Source organism: Hoplias malabaricus, chromosome X1 (genome assembly GCF_029633855.1).
Source record: "Hoplias malabaricus isolate fHopMal1 chromosome X1, fHopMal1.hap1, whole genome shotgun sequence".
NCBI lineage: Eukaryota > Metazoa > Chordata > Actinopteri > Characiformes > Erythrinidae > Hoplias > Hoplias malabaricus.
Genome location: NC_089818.1, coordinates 19,335,335 through 19,358,964, shown reverse-complemented (window position 1 = coordinate 19,358,964; position 23,630 = coordinate 19,335,335). Strand labels below are relative to the sequence as shown.

Sequence of the window (23,630 nt, the reverse complement as noted above, 5' to 3'; positions counted from 1 at the left end):
CTGGTGGACAACATCTGAACAACGCCGCGGTAAAACACCGTTATGACTGACTGTTATGACAGTGTCTAGCTAAATAACCAACATTATTCATGACAATAGCCTAGCAATAAGCTAAACTCAAATGTAGAGGTACCGTTATTCTTGTAAATGTGATCGAAGACGAACTCGAATTCATCCGACACTATAAACCTCCGTAATGCAGCTACGTAGCCGAGTATAATCTGAGCCACCGAGTTTAGCGAGTCAAGCTAACGTTAACTAACACCAACTAAAACAGGCGAAGTGAGTGTCCTTACCCTGTTTACCTCCATGTTACAGAGGCTCTTGAACACCTTTCGTTGGTGTCCTTACATGTCCATATTGTTGGAAAAGCGCCAGTGAAATGAGCTACAGATAACGGAGTGAGCGGATGGTCCTTTCCAAAGTGCCCGTTTAAAGTGGACAAATTTAGTCCATTTTCTGGATATTTTGGGATCTTTGGGCCATTTGTTCACAGATGTCCCACTGTACATTGAATGATTGCAGCCAAAAACAACACACCTTTTCGTCATTTTGCATTAAATTAAGTGCAGCTTCTAGAGTTGTTTTCCACCATCTACGTCACAGGCAAGACGCCTATTAGAGTTTCCCAACACCGTTGGGGGGGGGGGGGGGACCCACAGTCTTTTGAACCTTATTCCTTGATTTAGTAAGAAATAACATGTTTTCTGACTCTCAATAAACACAAGTTAGGCACTTTCATATCGCTGGTGCTTAGCCTTTAAAAAGGTGTAATTTTTGAAGCATGACTCACTTTAAAATGAGGGACTTTTATACTTTCACTTTTGCTCTGATTCAGGGGGCTTCTCAGTGCAGGGTTGGAATCATGTCACTGGCTGAGCTCCTGAAAAAAACATTTGGGTACTTTTGCCACTGTTTTCCTGGCCGAATAAAAGTTTAGGCTGCTTTTAAAATAATGCACTCTTCCAGCTGTGGGTAGAGGTTTAGACAGATGGCATATTTTGTTGGTTTCTGAGGTGAAAAAAAGACACAGCCTCTTCAGTACACATTATTTAAAATATATATATATATATATATATCTGCACATAGTAATGCACAGTATGTTATACGTGATTAAAGGAACATTCTGTAAGGTTTGGGTTTTTTGCTCCTGGGGTTCCCTTATTGTAGTTCATTTTTACAGAACTGTACTGAATTTAACAGAGAGGGGGCAGGAGGAGTGTGTTTTCCTACCCTCCTCCGAAAGTTACATAGTGCAGTTTCTGCAGTGCTGAGACCAGAGCAGAAATGACAGAGGCTCGTTTCTCCACAGTATGGGAGGGTGAAGCATCACAATGGTTTTGAAGCCGTAATTTTAAATTAAAACTGTTATGTAGTGTGCCTTTAATGTAACCTGGTCATAAAATAGTATTAATCAAGCAGTAAAAAATCACTGACTACAGAACGATGGCATGAGTCACTTTGATTTTGTGCTGTTTTGGGTTGAATATAGACATTTTAGAATTGCCCTGCCTCTCTCTCTGAGTCTCTCCAATCACATCGCTGGAACCGCATTTACATGAGAGCACAAAAACTACGTAAAATGAAGCAAAACAAAAACAAGATGATCGGAGAAAGGAGAGTACTGATTAAATACAGAGAAGAAAGAGGACCAAGCAAAAATGGCTAAAAAAAACAGAGCTTCTGCTCCTCACTCCTCACTCTTGGATTGAGATCTGGCTCGTTCTCATTTAAAGGAACAGGCACTTAAACAGTCCGTTCTGAACAGGGCTGTTTAGACAGGGGGAGAATAAAGCTGTGGTGTTTGATCCTTGTGGTATTTTGACCAAAACTTGTGTGAAATACGTTTTAATGAGTCACATTTAAGAGCGTTTCTTCAGTTCAATTCTGGCGTGATATTTTATTTAAAGTTGTAAATTTAAGCTGAAATTTAATCTAAATTTTACCGTTATCAGTTGTGGATCTGTTTTAATTTCACAGGTAATTACTTTTCCTGCAACATACGTTGAATTCATTAAAAAAAATAAAAACCCTAAATCCTGTAACGCTTTAAAAGTGGCTTAAATGCAACTCTATACCGTTGGCTTTATTTAGTACAAGTCTTAGCCTCAGTCCCCCACTTCTTCAAAACTCACCAGCAACTTTAAAGTTGACAAAATTGGTTCATGGACAAGTGTTAACAAGACCAACCACTTGGAGGGGGCTTTAATGAAAGGTAATCTGTTTATTAGTGACCAGATTTGTGGGCGGTGTTAAAGCAGTCCAAAGACACGTAGCGATAGCAAGCAGCCAATAGCGTTGAAGTGAGCTGTGGAGGGGCGTGGCTTCGGCGTTGCTCCGGAGAAGGAAGCCTGAATGAGGATGAGAGCTGGACTCTGCTCAGGTGAACGAGTCCGGACAGAAGTGGGAGAAGTGCTCAATGGTCGGTTTAACTTCTGGTTTTCAGCGTTGATATTTGTGAGAGGAACACTCTCACAGCCCTCAGCGTCGAAGCAGTGGCAGGTGAGATGTTGGGAGCTAATTTTGTATCGCGTTTCTTAGTAACTTCTACATTTGTTTGAGGCTTAGACTGCTTCCTAAACGACTGCGTACTCAGTACATAGTGCACCACGTACGTTAACCCTTCTGCACTAATTATACTTAACGAATAAAGGGTCGTGCAGTTGATGAGTGAGTGGAAATACCCTACTAGTGGAAATACAACGTAATAATTGAGTGGAGAAGGCTGTTCGTTTGTAAATGACCCGCACAGTGCACTACGTAGGGAGCAGGGAACCGTTAAAACCGTTAGAAATAATTTCTATGACATTCCACCTTAAGTACTATTACATTCTACTGTAGTCTAACTGTGACCGCTGCACTTTTTAAGGGGGAACAGAAAATTCCTTCCTTTTTAAGAAACTTCAGCCTCGTTTTTGAGGCAAAACCTTTGTGCTTTTATAAACACAGCGGATAGAAATGTACTCATTTAAAGAATGCTGTGTGTTTGAAATTGTTTTTTTAAAGGCATTTATTTAAATTAAATAATATACATGTGTCAATTCTTGTCATGACCAGATCATTAAAAATGCCATTTTAGGCCAAAAGCTTATTCAAAACCATTGTCTCAGGCTTTAGACAGAGTCTGTTTGTAAATTTGAGTTCTATAGGCATTGGTTTGTCTGGATCATATGGTTCCTATCACCAGATTTTTTCTACAACAGTTGCATATCACATCAAACAACTCCAAATGGCTCTGTTTACTGAGTAAGAGTTAAATTATGCAGTAATTGCAGTTTCCCTTTAAACACATAGCACTGATTGAGTCCAGCTACTTCCCTTCTCTGCGTACTCACTGCGCGTACCTGACACTGGATCATTTTTTAGCTGATACTGCATTACTGATCGCCGAGGGGTCCGCTGGTGAAGGGAACTAAGAAAGTTAAACTTCAGCTTCATAAACTGTGTCGTTGTTTGTAAAAAATCCCAGAACACCTCAGTCTAATTCATGTGTGCCTGATTAATTCTGAATATGTTGCCTGTTTCCTTTCCCATGGGGCCATGCTGCTGTTTTGGACCACGACCTTTGTGAACCCGTCAAATTGCCGGCTGGGGTAAGTTCATTTTTCCCGAGAAGATGAGGCTACAGTCAGTGGCATCTGATGTGTTCATTTTCTTGAAATTCAGGGTTGTTTTAAATGTCACCTTGCAACTTTCAGATCTGTTAATTTTCTAGAAACACGTGACTGGTGAGCCTCAGCGCTCCCTCTGTGTGTACATTGTGGTCAGGGACTGACTTTGGGATTTGGGCAAAACCCTTCCTTTTGATGTTGGACTATTTACAGAACAGGAAACCCCTGCAGCTCGCCAAAGCCTTTCTGAATCTTGTAATTATCAGTCGTATTGCTCTGGGCCGTCTGATCTGCTGTGCGGATCTGCAGATGGCGGTTAATGGCATCTCAGGATGTTTGATTCATTGTCACCGAGCGTGTTTGAACAGCTGCCGTGAGTGTTCAGCGTTTTTCGGTCAAGTGATCTCCATCTCGTGTCAGACGTTCTGGCAGTCTGTATGAAAGAGGAAGTGATCCCCGTTTGTCTCTGGCTTTCATTTCCCGTCTGACGTTGCCTTGCTTTGCTGATGCCGTCTCAGCTTCTTTAATCTTTATAAAGAATTCACAAAAACTGCGGATAAGAAAGGCTTCTTTGTACGACAGACTGCTGGGTTATTTAAGGAGGTGCAGAATTATTTTCCTAAGTATTTCAGAGCACTGAGTATGGTCAGTTGTTTATGATCCAAAGGCTCGATGAAATATATAAGTAAGGGCTTCATTTATTATGTGAAATGAGTGTTTCATGCAACTTTTAGCTAAATTTTTGTACAGTTCAACCAGTTACAAAGGAACGCACATCTAATGACCCAACTCTCATTGCTCTTCAGTAAGAAAGGTAGGGGTGGGACAAAATATTGATAGGGTGATATATCGTGATGGCGGCACGGTGGTGCAGCAGGTTAGTGTCGCAGTCACACAGCTCCAGGGGCTTGGAGGTTGTGGGTTCGATTCCCGCTCCGGGTGACTGTCTGTGAGGAGTGTGTTCTCCCTGTGTCTGCGTGGGTTTCCTCCGGGTGCTCCGGTTTCCTCCCACAGTCCAAAAACACACATTGGTAGGTGGATTGGTGACTCAAAAAGTGTCCATAGGTGTGAGTGAATGTGTGTGTCTGTGTTGCCCTGTGAAGGACTGGCGCCCCCTCCAGGGTGTATTCCCGCCTTGCGCCCAATGATTCCAGGTAGGCCCTGGACCCACCGTGACCCTGAACTGGATAAGCACTTACAGATAATAATATAGACAGATAAAACAGATAAACATTCATTGTCAATATATTGCCACCAAGTATCGATATTTTTACTAAAACTAGCAGACACTCAACAGACATCTCATACAATTTGACTAATAAGTGTCACTACTAAATGGATCCATGTTGTGGCTATAATCAAATGAATAGGGAAAACGTGGTCCTCTTTCAAGTCAAAAGTCTTGGCCCACTTTTTGGCTTATTTTGTGTGAAGACACAAACGAAATGGACAAAGACGATGTGATTTGCAAGAAATGTGTTGGTGAAATACCAGAGAACAGTTCTGAACTGCACTGTACTGTTTAAGTGGCATTAAACACATTAAAGATGTTTGGTTCCTATTACCACTGCTTGGAAAAACCCTTAAAGGGGACATATTTATACCTCTTTTCCACAAGTGAACAGAGTTCACTGCATCTGTCCCCTGTAAGTTTCTCTAAAATGAAGTATTTCATATCCAACACCCCCCCCCCCCCCCACACACACACACACACACACATAATGTTCCTGAAATTTGAGCCACCGTGACTTCTTCTGTGAAATGGAAGGTGTACGGTTTTAAGCGTCCCCTTTGTCCTGGAGACCATTGCCCTGAGGATGAAAGGGCACGTGAATGAAGTGTCATTGCATTTTTATGCTGTTATCAGTTCTGCAGGTGATAAGATGCTGTTCAAAGGTTGAAGACGTCCGTAGTCCACTCTCCTCCATTCTTTAGATGATCTATGAGGTCAGGAAGGGAGGGAAGACCTCAGCACTGACTCTTCTGGTGTATAGCTGAGTTGGCAGTGCCTAGTTTCACCTGATACTAGACTTTGTACATTTGAGCAAGTCTTGGAGCTAAGTGAGCACATTTTTCTTCCTCTAGGAGAGGGACATGTGAGCCCTGCGTGTGACGCAGCTGTGGTTTTAAAAAAAAAAAAAAAAGCACTGCCACAGTTCTATCAGGCCACAGCCGTGATAAGGAAGCTCAGTTTGACCCATCTCACCTCCGTGGATGAGCTGGACTCAATGGCATGAAGCTCCTTTTGCCCATAAAAAGAAATGCAGCATGGGAAGCCTTGAAAAAGCTAAAACCTTATCAATGGGTATTAATAGCAGAGGGAGGTGGACTGGTCTGTGCTGGTATGTCTTGAAAAGCCTTATGAGTGTGCCTGTGTGTTCCAACTGATAAAGGCGATACACCGGTGCCAAGGGTTAGGAGCTTTTTACATGATGTGGAGGGTTTTTCCAGGCTTTGCTTATTGGTTGCCAAAGGAGTTTGTTTTCCAAGCATCGGCTATCGGCCGAAAGATAATTTCCTATAGGACGAGATAAGAGGTTCTGCAATATAGACTACCATTCAAAAGGCAACCAAAATTCCAGGTGTTAGGGTCATAAAATGGTGGGAATTAAATCAAAAGCAATCAGTGCACATGATTGTGTGGTATCTGCGGTATACAGATATGAAGCCCCTTGTATTATCTCCTAGTGATTCATTGTGTTTAAAACACTCAATTGCTTTATGATAATAGTTCTTAATGTGTTACTATGCACCCTGTCATGTAATAACCTAACTACACTCAATTATACCAGAATAATGAGCGCGTCTGGGTTTGTTATGATGCGGATACGATAGATTCTGGAGTTTTTCCGTGCTTAGTGTATTGTGATTGGTTGGTTGTGATTGGTTTTGTGTTAGACTTCGGCAGTGACTATTACCCAACGCTGTGTCTTATGACGTGCTGAGCTGTTTTTTTTTTTTTGAGATACAGTGTTACACTGGATCTGTACAAGCAGTCACATGCCCTTCATAGTTACACTTGCTGTCTCATCATATCTTATTAACAAAGTGCAGTGTTAGAAATAACTGGGGCGAAGTGATTACACCAAGCGGTTTACACCATGTTAACTTGTAATGAATGGTGGAAAAGGGAAAGAAATATATAAGAGTAAATAAAACAGACAAATATTCACCCATTAATCTAAACCTGACACCATGAATAAATTAATTTTTATGTTTTACTGCAGCGTACATGTTTTCTGCTCTTTGTGGTTAATTATTGGGCCCATGGAGGTATAATGGGAGGTTTAATGACAGCTGAAAGTGTTCTGGTATACAGGTAGGGATGGGCGGTATCCGCATTTTTCATACCATTTTAAAATATTATCGTGGTGTACGGTGTTACAGTGGGGAGGGGCTGCTCTTAGCCTTATATCTGTGAGCACAAAGTCAGAAGCACAGCTAGTGCTAACAGGCGCTTGTGGTTTAGCACACCACAGCAGATTTTTCAGTGAACTGAGGCTCAAAACACACATATTTAGTGGATAAAGACATAAAGATAAAGGATTTTCTGAGAGTTTTGTCTGTTTACAGTTTTCTTTCTCTCTCTTTTAATCCAAACTCAGCGCTAATCTTACAACTGCGGTGTGCTACTGGGCTTTGTTCTTTTCTCCGCACGTTTTCAGACCGTGACATCAGCAGTCATTGAGCTCCCACAGCGCCCCCTCCCTGTGGCTCTCTTAAATGCGCATGAACATTTTAGCTAACTTTAAAAAACACAGAAGAAAAATTTGACACACCCCACACACGTCATAAATCCTGCTCACATTTTTAAATACCGTGGTTTACAGTATTATCATTTTACCGTCCAACCCTATATACAGGTATACCACATGTGCTATCAATCTAGATATTACAGTGTCAATATAGCGCAAAACTCAGGAGTCAGGGATGTTTCAGTCACATGAACAATAAAATGTAGTCCCTTGAAAGCACTTTGATGAGATGTTTTCGCTTTCTTTTCCTTCTCACTGCTTGAAAACAACCTCTGTAATGTGGAGACTGTACAGACTGCAGTTATGTCTGTCATGCTGAGGTTAGAAGCCACATATTATTCTTGAAGTGAGAAGCCAGTTGAAGCCTCTAAAAGTAGCTATAAAGATGTCACACACATGTCAAATGCTCAGGAATAATCCGTCCAGATGTTTCCAACTTATCTGTCTTTTTTACAAAGCAGTGCACCATCAGATGGAGTGCCTACTGAAAGACAGATGGATGTGTCTTCCATCTTGGGTTCTCAGTATTAGTTTGAATATATCTCAGTAAAATCTCTTGTTGGACTTTGCCACTTAATGATTATAATGGGTTTTTTCTCACTTGGCTGTACAACATGCTTTTATTAATCATCATTACAACACAGGCTTTGGCAGTAGTGATATTGCATATAGTGCACTATGCCAATAAATCAGTGATACTGCTTCATATTGCAACATTTCTACCTGCCAGCCTACTGAAAGCACACTGAAGTCTTGATATGATGTGATTAAACATGACATCATTGCTTTGATTTGCATAAAGAACAATTGTAATTCATCAGGATGCACACAGCATCCTATAAAACATTCAGTCATGTTCAACTACAGGAGAAAACTCTTCTTAAGCCCATTAAAGGAAACCCTTGATTCCATACCGATGTGCACCAGTCACACGTGTGTCACAGAGCATTAACGACTGCAGGTATTTAACAGCTGCGTGTAAGCCGCAGCCAAGGTGAAGGTCGCCTAGTCTTTTCTGTGTGGCCCCCTGGTGGCAAATGTTACTAAGAATACCCTTTCTGAAATAAGAAAGAGGAAAAACAAGAAGTGTCTGAGGGCCAGAGGTCGGGCGATGTCTACTCTTACTCATTCTGCTGACTCACACACCACTTTTTCCCTCTTTCCGCATTTATTCTGTGGGTTAAGGGTCAGTGTGCTTGTTCATCGATGCCAATTGTTAATAATAGACTTCCATTTTTTCAACATGCAGACTTCTAGTGGTCACCAACCTGTTTTCATCTCTGGGTACATCATCCCATGACTAGGGCTCAGCACTGTGGAAACTGCACTATGTAACTGTTGAAGGAAGGTAAAGACACTCCCCCCTACACTTAAAGGCTAAGCACCACTTGCTTTAAAACTGACAATTTTATTAAAATTGATGGAAAAACCCGAGCTCGCTACGGAAATTCTTGAACGCAACCGTGACGTCACTGGTGAACAACAGCTGAACAACGCCGCAGTAAAACACCGTTATGACTGACTGTTATGACAGTATCTAGCTAAATAACCAACATTATTCATGACAATAGCCTAGCAATAAGCTACACTCAAATGTAGAGGTACCGTTATTCTTGTAAATGTGATCGAAGTCGAACTCGAATTCATCCGACACTATAAACCTCCGTAATGCAGCTACGTAGCCGAGTATAATCTGAGACACCGAGTTTAGCAAGTCAAGCTAACGCTAACTAACACCAACTAAAACAGGCGAAGTGAGTGTCCTTACCCTGTTTACCTCCATGTTACAGAGGCTCTTGAATACCTTTCGTTGGTGCCCATATTGTTGGAAATGCGCCAGTGAAATGAGCTACAGATAACGGAGTGAGCGGATGGTCCTTTCCAAAGTGCCCGTTTAAAGTTGACAAATTTAGTCCATTTTTTGGGTATTTTGGGATCTTTGGGCCATTTGTGCACAGATGTCCCACTGTACATTGAATGATTGCAGCCAAAAACAACACACCTTTTCGTCATTTTGCATTAAATTAAGTGCAGCTTCTAGAGTTGTTGTCCACCGTCTACGTCACAGGCAAGACGCCTATTAGAGTTTCCCAACACCGTTGGGGGGGGGGGCAACGGTCTTTTAAACCTTATTCCTTGAATTAGTGAGAAATAACATGTTTTCTGACTATCAATAAACACAAGTTAGGAACTCAAATTCCACTGTATTTATGTGTTTGACACTTTCATATCGCTGGTGCTTAGTCTTTAATTTCAGGAGAGTGTTGTAAAATGGGGTTACACTCCGCTACTGTAGGGTGTAGGGGGAGCCCAGGAGCAAAAATATCAGCTCTTATATAGTGTCCTGAATCCTACTAAATGAAAAGCTTATAAAAAAAAATTCCAAAGTGTTTATGAGAGCGATATATGATACCAATTTAAGAAGCAGGGGGAACTGTGCCATGTCTAATCAGGAGGCTAAAACATTAACACATTTAAAATGTAGAAAATGGGATTAGATTTCATTCATTCTTTCATACATTGTCTGTAACTGCTTATCCATGGGATTAGATTCAAGTAGATTAAAATTACCAACAAATTTAACAATGATTTATACACCAAATGCTGTAAAATTAATATAATGGAGGCATTTAATAATATTAGACCAACATAATCTAGACTTTCTGCTCTTGAAACCCGACTCTAAACCTGACTCTAAACTTTTCTCCAAGACTTGCTGAAAGTCAGTGATACGGATTATAACTGTCCTGCCCTTTTGTTGACCTTACTTCAGAGCTTATAGTCAAGCCACAGCTCTGATCTTTAGGCCGTCCGTGCTGTCTTCACTGGTTGACTCTGCTTCCCTCACCCTCAGAATAACGGTGATGTTCAGTAGGCTGTTATTACACTAGGCTGCATATGATTTGCAGTGCTTACAGGACTGTTCTGACATGGTGCCTCTGATCTAAAACAGATACCGGGACTTTCCTAATGAACACTGTGGCCAAACACACTTTTTCCTTTTATAACTCGCTCTTGGAAGCCGGGCTTCTGTCGAAAGCCATGCTCTTTGTTGAGCGGGAATTCTGCCATGTTTTTTAACCTAACCTCTATTTGCCTCAAACTTTCTGTCAGTTACAATGAAGCAGTTTATCTGTACTCAGAAAAGAACTGGAAAAGAGTTTTAAAAATAGCAGACGTCTGTGGGTTGGTGCAGAAGGATTGCTTCTGTTATTTCATTATGAACAGAGAAAATATTGTATGTAGTAATTGACACATTGATAAACAGATCTACAGATAAGGCAGCATAGAGGTAGAAAAGCAGATGTGGTAATAAGTCCATTTATTTTATCCCTGATAAAGATTTCACTGCCGTCTACTGTATGGAAAAAGGTGCTGTTCCACTCATGGGCTGCACGTGTTCTCCCTGTTATAGCCTCAAGTCATGATCCACCTGAGTCTGTTCTGCTTGGCAGTGTAGTCTACCAATTTGAAGGCAGTTAGAGTGGACGGCTGGCACAGAGCAGTGTGCCAAGTATAACATTGTGGACTCAGAGCAGTGAGAGTATTTTAGACTGGACTTCAGCTACAATCTGGTTAAATCAGGTACCTACATGTGTCAAACCCAAGGCCCGCGGGCCAAATGTGGCCCGCCGTGTCATTTGATGTGGCCCGCAAGAGTTTAAAAGATCTGACTGACTGCAATCTAGTGGCTTAATGCCGTCGCTTCACGAGTAACAATCGGCATGAATTGTGGGAAATGGAGTTTATGGTCAATGCACGCTTTTAGACTTAATTATTAATTCTGTCACTAATTCTAAAGTGTGAGTTGACCTTAAACTACATTTCCCGCAATGCATGGCGATTATGTTGCCCGCCAAATGACGCATTCCACCACTAGATTTCAGTGTATCGTCTTTGATGTGATTTTTTTCAAAAAGTGGAATTAAGAAATGGCTACAAATATTGATTCCAAAATGTCCAGGAAAAGAAAAATTAATGCCAATGGAAGACAGTTTGAAGAGAGATGGGAAGGCGAATACATGTTTGTGCTTCAAGGAGAAAAACCTGTATGTCTTTTGTGTTATGAGGCGGTGGCAGTTGTCAAGGAGTACAATTTACGTCGCCACGTTGAGACCAAACACGGAGCTCAGTATGTCAAAGTTAGCCTTCAAGAAAAGCAACAAATTGTACAAGAATTAAAAGGCAAACTGCGATCGCAGCAGAATATGTTCACGGCCCAAAACGACGGAGCTGTGAAAGCTAGCTTTATTGTAGCTGAAGAAATCGCTCGCGTGTCTAAGTCTTTTTCAGAGGGTGTATTTTTGAAGCAGTGTGTGGTGAAGGTCATAACTTGTGTTTGATGATATTTCTCTTTATTCACTTTGATAGTTTGATCGTTGATTGATGGAGTAATGTGTTTCTTAATCTGACAAATTAACAAGATTTATGTTGTTAACAGAGCAACAAGCAAACATTTTTATATCTATGCAAATATTTATAAGTTGAATAAGTAATAAATTCAGAGGTATTTAACATTAAGGAGTACTTACATTTATTCTACATTTGGTTATATTTAGTTACATTTATACGGTCTTACAGTTACATCTGGCCCTTTGAGGGACACTATTATGCTGATGTGGCCCTCTGTGAAAATGAGTTTGACACCACTGGCCTACACCTTTCTTCTGCTTTTGTACAAGGCTGGATGTTCAGCTTAGCAACACGTTAGATGGATAATGGGTGGAAAAATCTAATTAAACCACCTCCAATCTAACAAATTGTATATATTGTTGGCTAGGGTGACCGGGGGAGGGGTTGAACGACTACTGACGTGCAGACTGACCAATTAAATGTTTACAGAGAAGGTTATCGACCAATAACGGTAGCTCTACAGTCAGACCGTCCAATCAGAAGATTTTAGGCTTCTTCACCACGTCCCCTTCTCACTCAAGCGAACCAATCGGAGTAGGGGAGGGCGGGACTAGTTTGTGAACGAAACGCTTCTCGAAGTTCTATGTAAGCTCTAGAAAAACAAAATCCTGGACGTTTGTGAAATTCCACCCGTCTAAAAAAGAGGACATGTCCGAGTAAAAGAGGACGTCTTGTCACCCTATTGTTGGCGCGTCCAAGTGATGCTGTTTATACGTTAGAAGATTTACCATGAGCCAAATAAACTGTCAGCACCCTGGCTGAGCATTTCTGATTTACAACTGCAGTGGACCAAAAAAATGGATTTCCTACATCACAAAACTAAAGGATCAGTCCTGCCGAATTGCAGTGTGTGGCTTTTTGGCTAAAACTGCATGCCAGCAGTGGAGGGTTGGGTAGAGATAGATGCAGAAAGTCCTGCATATTCATAGACCTCTATATACTGAATGACAGTGAAGGTGTAGAGTTATATCTAAAGACATTTTAAATGCATTCTGGTTTGTATTTTCTTGGAAATAGGTTTTCAGGTGTTTCAATAGACAGAATCAATAGACAGAAAGGGAATGTAAAAGATATTTAGCACTTTAGAACAACCTGTTGGGGTTGGTTTGTTTATAAATGAATAGGAGGTATTCCAGACTACACATGGTGGCAAACTGTTAGCACAAAATTTACTGCAGTTTATGTAGCTTTAATGAAGACTGGTCACCACTGAAACAGCATTTCTTTGGTGAGAGAGGCCTTCTGCAAAACATCTATGAAAAAAGTGATTTATAGCACATCTTACAACAGCTGAGCTGAGTTTTTACTATTTGCTGTGACATGTTACAGCATGATTTTCCATTCAGCATACAGCCCATGTTTAAAAAATAAATAAAAGACCACAAAGAGTAAAGAATGTCCTGAAGTGCACTACTCTCAGGAGCCAGTTTGAATGGCAAGGATGCCCACAAACCTTCTGCTTATCTCCACCCAGTGTGTTTATGTTTAGTTTAGTATCTTATGTGTAGCGAGTTGTATCTGTAATAATGGTAAATTGGGCAAAGATTCCGTAGCATGGTCACAGTTAAATGAATACCGCAGAAGTAGTCTTTAATTAGCGAGGTAAATATATATTTGTATATGTGTACCCAAAGAATAGCAGGGGCAGTTGGGTAGCCAGAACATTATGGGTGACCAAGGAAGCCCAGAAAAGTGGGTTAATGGATCCCACAGTGAAACAGAAGGCAAACCTCTCAAATCCCCCTAGAAGGCTACATAGACTTTTCTTGATTAAAACAAGCATGTGTGAGGTTTGAGTGTGTGGTGGGATTTCCTTGAATGAGGTGGACAGGATTTGTCATGACATGACAGATGTATATCTAATTGTGGTTTTGGTGGTTATGTTTTATGATAAGCACATGATAAATGATGGTTGATACACTTCTTAGCTTCCAGCCTCGAGTGAGACCAGGAATGATGATAAATTGTTTAGAAATATTATGCAAAACACTCCTCTGCAGCATCTAATATCAGCTTCATTCATTCATTCATTATCTGTAACTGCTTATTCAATTCAGAGTCGCGGTGGGTCTAGAGCCTACCTGGAATCATTGGCGGGAACACACCCTGGAGTCACAGTCCTTCACAGGGCAACACATTCACTCACACACACACACACCTACGGACACTTTGGAGTCGCCAATCCACCTACGAATGTGTGTTTTTGGAACCGTGGGAGGAAACCGGAGCACCCGGAGGAAACCCACGCGGACACAGGGAGAACACACCACACTCCTCACAGACAGTCACCCGGAGGAAACCCACGCAGACACAGAGAGAACACACCACACTCCTCACAGACAGTCACCCGGAGGAAACCCACGCAGACACAGGGAGAACACACCACACTCCTCACAGACAGTCACCCGGAGGAAACCCACGCAGACACAGGGAGAACACACCACACTCCTCACAGACAGTCACCCGGAGGAAACCCACGCAGACACAGGGAGAACACACCACACTCCTCACAGACAGTCACCCGGAGTGGGAATGGAACCCACAACCTCCAAGTCCCTGGAGCTGTGTGACTGCGACAATAACCTGCAGCACTACTGTGCTGCCCTATTATCAGCTTGTGTAGTTTTAAAAAAAAACACTGAGTGGAACAGAAACATCAGTGTGCAGAGCACATTTATGATTATGAATTTATAAATTATTTATATGCAAACACTGAGAATTTTAGGATGATATTAAAGCACACTGAGGCCTGATGTATCCTGAACTAAGAGTCTGCTGGATGCAGCAGCAATAAATAGGGAAGGCAGGACTTTTGCAGTAGTAGACTGCAAAACATCTCAGATGAGCATTTTCTGTTTCCGCCTGTTTTTAGGAAAACTCCGCCCTCCTGCGCTGCTCTGATACACGGCTCTGATACACGGCTCGGATACTCACTGGTCCACCGTTGCCTTGAACACGAACTGCAAGCCAATCATAGCGCGGGTGGGCGGGGCTTTCCTGAACTCGGGTGGAGGAGCGGAGATTCCGCCTCTCAGAATCCAGCGCGGACTCAGAGCTGGGCTTCTACGAGTGCGGCGGCTCCTTCACCGTGGACAGAGGCTCTCAGGGTCGCGGAGAAGAGACTGGATATTCGGTAACGGTCAATTTGAGTTTACACGGCTTTATGCTGTTATTCGGTGTGTGGAAAGCGTAGCCTGAGGGCTGCTTTGCTGTCTGTTGTCGTCCAAACTTGGAGTTAGCTGAAGCTACGCTAGCACTGCGTTTCTGGCTGGAGGCGGAGGGCAGTGACAGGATAAGACCCGAGACTCGCCTGCAGTGTGGTTGTGTTTTTGCTTATTGGCATTTATTTATTTACGTTATGTTAGTGCTTCCTTCCTGGCTGTTATAATGTAATGTAATATAGTACATGGTGTATACGTATTCGAGCTTTCTGTCTGGCACTGTTATGTTTACTGTGGGTGCTCGCCAGTTGTGTTTATTTCATAAACATTGCATTCCATTACAAATCTCTAACAGATTTGTCTATGCAACTGTACAATTTCTTTGGGTACTGTGTCACCCTGCGTTGTCCTTTTTCTGGCCAAATCCATGTCTGAAAACTACTGTAAACCAGCCTCTCAGATATTGACCTGCATAATCATTTAACACTTTGTAAGTTTAGCTTTTAAGGAAATTAAATAGCTTTAAACAGTTCTGTCTTTTCACTGTCACTTCCGCTGTGAACGTTTCTGAATCTGAATGAGTTTCTCTAGAAGAAAGAGTGTCTATCAAATCTCTATGAATGGCTTGTTTAAATCTTGAGCATTGACTTATGCAGAAAACGTGGAAATTTACTTTAATATCTGCTGAAGTTCTGCTGAAATACAATCAGGAAAAATACAGTTTGGAGTGTAAGGTACGTCCAAAATGCTAAAGGCACGTTCATTGTTGTAGGATACACACAGTATAATACAGCGAATGAGATGTGTAGAATGTAGAAGGCAGGACATGTCGAGAAAAACATGGATCCTCTATTCTTCTTCTGCTTTGGTTTAAAACCCAAATTTTGTTAAGCTTTCTTTGGGGACAAGTGACGAAAGCTAGCTACTCCCTCAGCTATGGATATGCCTCAGTGTCTGTGTCACAGAAACGGCTGCAATCAACCGTACTGACAAAACTGGGCACCCGACAGTGTTGGGAATGGAGTGCGAAGTGATTTAGTGATTAGGATGGAGCATAAGACCTTAAGTAGTTTGAACCCATCTGTACCTTTTGTTCACAGGCCCAGTCTAATCAGACTTCAGCAGCTCTTCAGACAGTTCAGGATAAGGCCTCACTGTATTTGCAGTCAAGGCAAGGGTTTTACACAAATGTTCTGACTTCTGACTGGTGCTTTAACTACTCTAGTGGGCAGCAGGAAGGTGTGTATATTTTTATTTGACCTCGGGATGTGATGTCAGCTGGAAGGATTAGGCCTAAAACAGGTTCTAAATATATTTAATGTTCTCATTTTTGTCACCTTGCTTTTGTTGCCTCCCACTATTGGAATAGGGTTCCCGTTTGCTTTGTCCTACTCAGCAGATGTAGTAAAGATAGGCTTCCCTGAGAATTTCAGAGACCATGTCTGTTTTGTAAACAGGTTTGATTGACAGGTCGGTCGACCTGCATCAGTAAACAAGGAGTTCTGAATGGAAGTATTTTTGAGAGTAATAGTTTATTTGGAGATTATAATAGTGTAGTTTTCATTATAAAGTAGTTATATGGTGTAGTAAAGTAAGTCTTTGAAAAAGTATTAGTTCTAGTTAGGACGTTCTCATTCATTCATTCATTCATTATCTGTAAGCGCTTATCTAGTTCAGGGTCGCGGTGGGTCCAGAGCCTACCTGGAATCATTGGACACAAGGTGGGAATACACCCTGGAGGGGGCGCCAGTCCTTCACAAGGCAACACACACACACTCACACACCTACGGACACTTTTGAGTCGCCAATCCACCTACCAACGTGTGTTTTTGGACCGTGGAAAACGGAGCACCCGGAGGAAGCCCACGCAGACACAGGGAGAACACACCACACTCCTCACAGACAGTCACCCGGAGGAATCCCACGCAGACACAGAGAGAACACACCACACTCCTCACAGACAGTCACCCGGAGGAATCCCATGCAGACACAGAGAGAACACACCACACTCCTCACAGACAGTCACCCGGAGGAATCCCACGCAGACACAGAGAGAACACACCACACTCCTCACAGACAGTCACCCGGAGGAATCCCACGCAGACACAGAGAGAACACACCAACTCCTCACAGACAGTCACCCGGAGGAATCCCACGCAGACACAGAGAGAACACACCAACTCCTCACAGACAGTCGGGAATCGAACCCACAATCTCCAGGTCCCTGGAGCTGTGTGACTGCGACACTACCTGCAGCACCACCGTGCCGCCCCAGGAAGTTCTCAATATTGCCTTATTTTTAAAAGTCAGCAGTTGGCGTAAGAAAAAGGCTAAAGGTTGTCCTGTGTCAGCGTTTGAGCTGGTTGCTCTTTTGTGTCCTGTAATCAGCAGCTGACTGACTCAAACCTCTCCCCAGTCACTCAGCAGTGCAGGACCCATCTGCTGCCCCAGTGATGCCCCACTAACTCCGTTTGCTCTTCTGTGTGTGGGCCTGGACTGATTCTCAGGAGGTTCATAGTAACTCACTTTATGCAGATCTGGGTCAAATGTCAGCAAGGCACAGCTGGAGGAGAGAAGAGAGTGGTTGTCTTGATGGATATTAGAATTGCAAAATCTGGGATTAATGAGCTAACACAGGGAATGCTGAGACGAAGGTTACAGTTTTCTTCTTAAACTGATATAACATCAGAAAACCGATGTTTTAAGGAAGCTGTGGTTGTGGTGTCTTTTACATTTGTGTTTTCTTGAGCTGTGTTTGTGGCCTAGGAAACAACATATTATTGTGGCGATAACACATTGACTTTGTTTGATTTCGATTGCACGGTTACTCTACTGCAATGTTTGCACATGCATTTAATAGGGGTGTTGAAGCATGGCCTATTGATTTCTTGTAGTTGGTAGAATGTTTTTTATTGAAGTGAATATTGGTTAGTCAGAGACACACACATTTGACTGTGCAGCACATTAGACAGTGGGCCTTTATCAGAGCTTACATCTATACATTCAGTAATAATGTAAGATTGTGCTACAGCTCTCTCTGTGACTTGCCTGAAGCAGGGTAAATAAATGGCTTTCTCTGTGACGTTCAGTCTACTACCATATAACCCTCCTCTATGACGTTCTCTGTGCAAGCTTTTGACCTTCTGGCCTTGTGCTCATGACTGTCCTTCCACATGAGAAATTACCTTGGGGAATCTGAGCACACATAAATGTGTTGCTAAATGTTTTATTTTAGAATGGGCTTGGACTGGTACGGCATGTAACGTCTTATTCCAGTCTCCCATCTCAGGTGTCAGTCTCTCCTAGAGTCTGGCATATTACCTGAGAAAAATGCTAAACCTTTGGTGTAACTTCTTTAAAGAGAAGAGAAGGCCATGAACCCACACTGACAGAAACTAACAAATGTGCCTTTTTGCATTCCCAAATGAGTGAAACATTTATTTTGATTTCCTCATGGTCCTATAGTTTAATATCTGGTTTTCATTAAAGTGAACAATGCTATAGGGGCGGCACAGTGGCGCAGCAGGTATGTGTCGCAATCACACAGCTCCAGGGACCTGGAGGTTGTGGGTTCGATTCCCGCTCTGGGTGACTGTCTGTGAGGAGTGTGGTGTGTTCTCTCTGTGTCTGTGTGGGTTTCCTCCCGGTGACTGTCTGTGAGGAGTTTCGTGTGTTCTCGCTGTGTCTGTGTGGGTTTCCTCCGGGTGACTGTCTGTGAGAAGTGTGGTGTGTTCTCCCTGTGTTTGCCTGGGTTTCCTCCGGGTGACTGTCTGTGAGGAGTGTGGTGTGTTCTCCCTGTGTTTGCGTGGGTTTCCTCCGGGTGACTGTCTGTGAGGAGTGTGGTGTGTTCTCCCTGTGTCTGCGTGGGTTTCCTCCGGATGCTCCGGTTTCCTCCCACAGTCCAAAAACACACGTTGGTAGGTGGATTGGTGACTCAAAAGTGTCCGTAGGTGTGAGTGTGTGTTTTGCCCTGTGAAGGACTGGCGCCCCCTCCAGGGTGTATTCCCACCTTGTGCCCAATGATTCCAGGTAGGCTCCGGACCCACCGCGACCCTGAACTGGATAAGCGCTTACAGATAATGAATGAATGAATTAACAATGCTATAAAGCACATAGCTGGACTGGGTATGTTTCTTCTGCAGCATTTTACTTTCTGTATAATGTAATCCTGAATTTGGTTTTATCAGCAAACATCGTAGGACACTGCAGAGGATAGTGATTAGTTCGAAGCTATCAGGAGTTGTTAGTCCCATTTGCTGTGAGAGTTATAAAGAACATAGGCATTCTCTTATTACATTAATCACAGCTGCTGCTGTTGTTGTTGTTGTTGTTATTATTGCTGTGCTTGTGAAATAATCCCTGTGGACACCCATGGGTAAAAAAAGGAAGGTTCATTTATTTGCATCAGCTTTTTTCCACATGAATTCCAAAAAAGGGTAGTCAGGCACTTTTTCTAAAACTGTAAAAATGTAAGCATGCAAATGGCTTCTCTCTCTCTCTCTCTCTCTCTCTTTCCCTCCCCCAGTCTCCCACTGTCCTCCTCACTCTTCTCCATGCTAGCCTTGTTTTAACGGTGTGGATTTCATGGCAAACTGGCATACAATCGCCACAGTTGCACTGACAGATGTCCGAGTGTAGATTTGGCCCCAGGGACATGTGGCCTAGTGCTGCTGATTCAACAGCAGTCAGCTTCCTCTCAGGAGTAATCTTGGAAGATGAAGCTGGGATAAAATCTCATTTCCTGAAACAATTTACTCTTTGGATATTGAGTTTACATTAATAAAATGTAAAATTGGCCTAATCCTGCCCACTTCACTGTTACGAGCTGAATCACTTTGATCATTTCATTAATCCTGCATGAGAGCATTGATTTATACTTTATACTAACGTTTATTATGAGGAAACAATGTGTTACCATGGCAACAGGGTGTTACCACAACAACAAGCTGCAGTTGCTGTGGTAACGGATGAGCTATGACTACTTGTTCATGAGAGGATGAGTGTTCAAATAAAAAGATACAGAAATAAAGAGAGCAGTAAAAGGAAGAGGGGTTTTGTTTTCTCGTTGTGATATGTTTAGATTAAATAAAATAGAATGTGTGAACACAAGGCAGATGAATGTCTAGTACATTCAGAGAGTATATTTATTTCATACATCCTCAGCTATCCTTCAGACTGAGTCAATATGTCCATTAAATGTTAATGGCAGCCTGAGGACTGACCTTATCACTGGTCATGGATGTGTCTTCTATGATATCTCTTGGCATTTTTACTTTCTCTCTCTCTCTCTCTCTCTCTCTCTCTCTCTCTCTCTCTCCCGCCCCCACTCCCTTTTACTCTCTCTCAATCTCTTCTGACTTTAATATCAAACAGAAAGAGTATACCTCATGGCTTGCTCTCCACCACAAGCACCACCTCCCAGTTCAGGCAGTTTGACCTACTTAAAACGCAATAAGCTTGGAGACTGAACATTGGTGGCCTTCTCCTACAGCTCTTTTCCGCCTGGACTCCTGCATCACCGCTAGTTTTCACACACTCTCCAGCCCGTGACCAGCCATACAGCTGCTGAGTAGGAACGGCCAGTGCCTCTGTCACCTCCTCAGAAAGCATGGAGGAATGGTGGGCAGTGTGCCAGCTCACTCTGCATGTGTGTAAAAATTCACAAGTCCAGCTACTGACAGCTTTTCAGTATCAGTCTTGAGCTTTTACTGTGATGACAATCCCTACTTAGTAAATTCTTTGTTTAATGGGAGTGACTGGAGGTGTGCTTAGTATTTTAAGCAAAGGTAGTGTCGCAGTCACACAGCTCCAGGGACCTGGAGGTTGTGGGTTCGAGTCCCGCTCCGGGTGACTGTCTGTGAGGACTGTGGTGTGTTCTCCCTGTGTCTGCGTGGGGTTCCTCCGGGTGACTGTCTGTGAGGAGTGTGGTGTGTTCTCCCTGTGTCTGCGTGGGGTTCCTCCGGGTGACTGTCTGTGAGGAGTGTGGTGTGTTCTCCCTGTATCCACGTGGGTTTCCTCCGGGTGCTCCCGTTTCCTCCCACAGTCCAAAAACACACTTTGTTAGGTGGATTGGCGACACACAAAAAAAAGTGTTCATAGGTGTGTGTGTGTGTGTGTGTGTGTGTGTGCGTCCCCTTCAGGGTGTATTCCTGCTTTGCGCCCAATGATTCCAGGTAGGCCCTGGACCCACCGTGACCCTGAACTGGATAAGCGCTTATAGATAATGAATGAATGAATTTAATTAATGGAGTAGTACCTGCAACAGATTTACACATTTTTACAATTGCTGGAATATAAATCCGGTGCCAGAGTGTACCAGAATGGCATGTTTGCTCAGATACAACAAAGGTTTTCAGTTGCATGTTTTAGTTTTCTAAGGTTAGTAAAGAACCTTGTAGATAGCACAATGGGATGCCAAACAATGCCAGATAGATTTTAAAGGCAGAGGGCGGATAACAAAGCAGCTCCATGGCTGCTGATGTTGACCCTAACATGCCCCGTGACTCTGCCGTTGAGTATTTTGTGTCACATACTTTAGTGTGCTGTTGACATTCCCACTGTGATCACGCACACTGAACACACTCTCCTCCAGTGTGTAAACACTGAGCTAAAAATGGAGCCATGTGTGTGCATTTATGAGAGAGTGCAAGCAAGGGAAACTGTCTAGAAGCAGGAGTCATGCCCTCGTTAGTAGCAAGGATTTCTGAGTGTCCACTAGAGTTGTCACATTATCACCATTCATGCATGATTCAGCTCAAAATGTCATTATGATCAACTGGTATTGAAAGAGAAAACGTGGTAATGTACCATGTCTAATTGAAACGTATTGAAAAGTAATGAAAAGCATCTTAGCAATGAGCTTTCTCTACCATTATTTTACATTAGTCTACATCGTCTGTAGTGTCGATGGAGCTGTTTGGATAGCTGCCTCACTAAGTGAGATGCTTGTCCAGGAACGAATAGTTCCACTTTAATTGAGCCTTGGCTTGTGTAAATATTTGTCAGTGTTTAGAGTGGGGTTTTTTACCCGTATTTGCTGAGTTTCTTACTACTTTAAAATGCCTCATTTGTTAGGATTTGCCTCAGTTGAGAATGCTGGAGTTTGAAGTGTTGTGTGTAATGTTTTGTCTAACGTTAGAGGGGAAGATTAAGACTGTGGTTCAAAAGTTCAGAGCAGAAAATCTATGGTTTGAGACTGTGGACGAAGGCTGTTTAGAACTGAGTGAGAGACCTGTTACAAACCTGAAAAGGCTGCTGGGAGTTTTGTGGCATTTCTTAGCTAGGTAACTCAAGATATTCCCAAAATTGGAATTGTCTAAAGAGAAGGTCCTATATGCAGCTCTTCCCTGATTGTGGTTTAATGATTTGCATTTCTCTGCTCTTCGGTGTTGGGTAAATCTACATATTCCATTCAGAGTAATTTCTTGTTTAACGTCTATTTATTTAATGAGTAAATTGTAGAAATCTTTATAATGGAAGATTAAGTGTTAATCATGATTTGTGTCCTGATTGCAGTGTTGAATTGCCATGACTGCAGATGTTGGCCGGGATTCAGAGACCAGCCAATTCCAGCAGCCTCAGCCAGCCAGAAATCGTCCATTACCAGGCAAACCACACGTGCCTTCTACAGGTGAACACACCAGCCCAGTCACACAACACCAGGTGAGCCTGCCCCACACACACCTGCTCTACACTCATCTGAATATACACCTTTTTAAAGGCTAAGCACCAGCGATATGAAAGTGTCAAACAAATAAATACAGTGGAATTTGAGTTCCTAACTTGTGTTTATTGATAGTCAGAAAACATGTTATTTCTTACTAATTCAAGGAATAAGGTTTAAAAGACCGTTGGTTCCCCCCCCAACGGTGTTGGGAAACTCTAATAGGCGTCTTGCCTGTGACGTAGATGGTGGACAACAACTCTAGAAGCTGCACTTAATTTAATGCAAAATGACGAAAAGGTGTGTTGTTTTTGGCTGCAATCATTCAATGTACAGTGGGACATCTGTGCACAAATGGCCCAAAGATTCCAAAATATCCAGAAAATGGACTAAATTTGTCAACTTTAAACGGACACTTTGGAAAGGACCATCCGCTCACTCCGTTATCTGTAGCTCATTTCACTGGCGCTTTTCCAACAATATGGGCATGTAAGGACACCAACGAAAGGTGTTCAAGAGCCTCTGTAACTTGGAGGTAAACAGGGTAAGGACACTCACTTCGCCTGTTTTAGTTGGTGTTAGTTAACGTTAGCTTGACTCGCTAAACTCGGTGTCTCAGATTATACTCGGCTACGTAGCTGCATTACGGAGGTTTATAGTGTCGGATGAATTCGAGTTCGACTTCGATCACATTTACAAGAATAACGGTACCTCTACATTTGAGTTTAGCTTATTGCTAGGCTATTGTCATGAATAATGTTGGTTATTTAGCTAGATACTGTCATAACAGTCAGTCATAACGGTGTTTTACCGCGGCGTTGTTCAGCTGTTGTCCACCAGTGACGTCACGGTTGCGTTCAAGAATTTCCGTAGAGAGCTCGGGTTTTTCCGTCAATTTAATAAAATTGTCAGTTTTAAAGCAAATTAAGCTGCTATTTTCATTTTAATTCATACTTATATATGTCAGTAACTAAAATAATGTGAAATATTCATGGAGGTCCATTAAGTGGTGCTTAGCCTTTAACCA

The 23,630-nt window shown here is 42.5% G+C and overlaps 1 protein-coding gene across 4 annotated transcripts in view; it reads left to right on the top strand.

Annotated features, from left to right (window-relative positions):
- The first annotated feature begins 2,362 nt into the window (after positions 1-2,362).
- The window catches only part of LOC136675372 (band 4.1-like protein 3), a 51,478-nt gene continuing 30,210 nt past the window's right edge, over positions 2,363-23,630 (top strand). For 3 of the 4 annotated variants that reach the window (XM_066651877.1, XM_066651878.1, XM_066651874.1), the window contains exons 1-2: positions 2,363-2,502; positions 22,478-22,602. The gene's annotated coding sequence lies outside the window, so the exon portion shown is untranslated. Of the gene's footprint in view, positions 2,503-14,822; positions 14,913-22,455; positions 22,603-23,630 lie in introns of those variants that run through there. The other variant, XM_066651875.1, reaches the window with a different exon arrangement.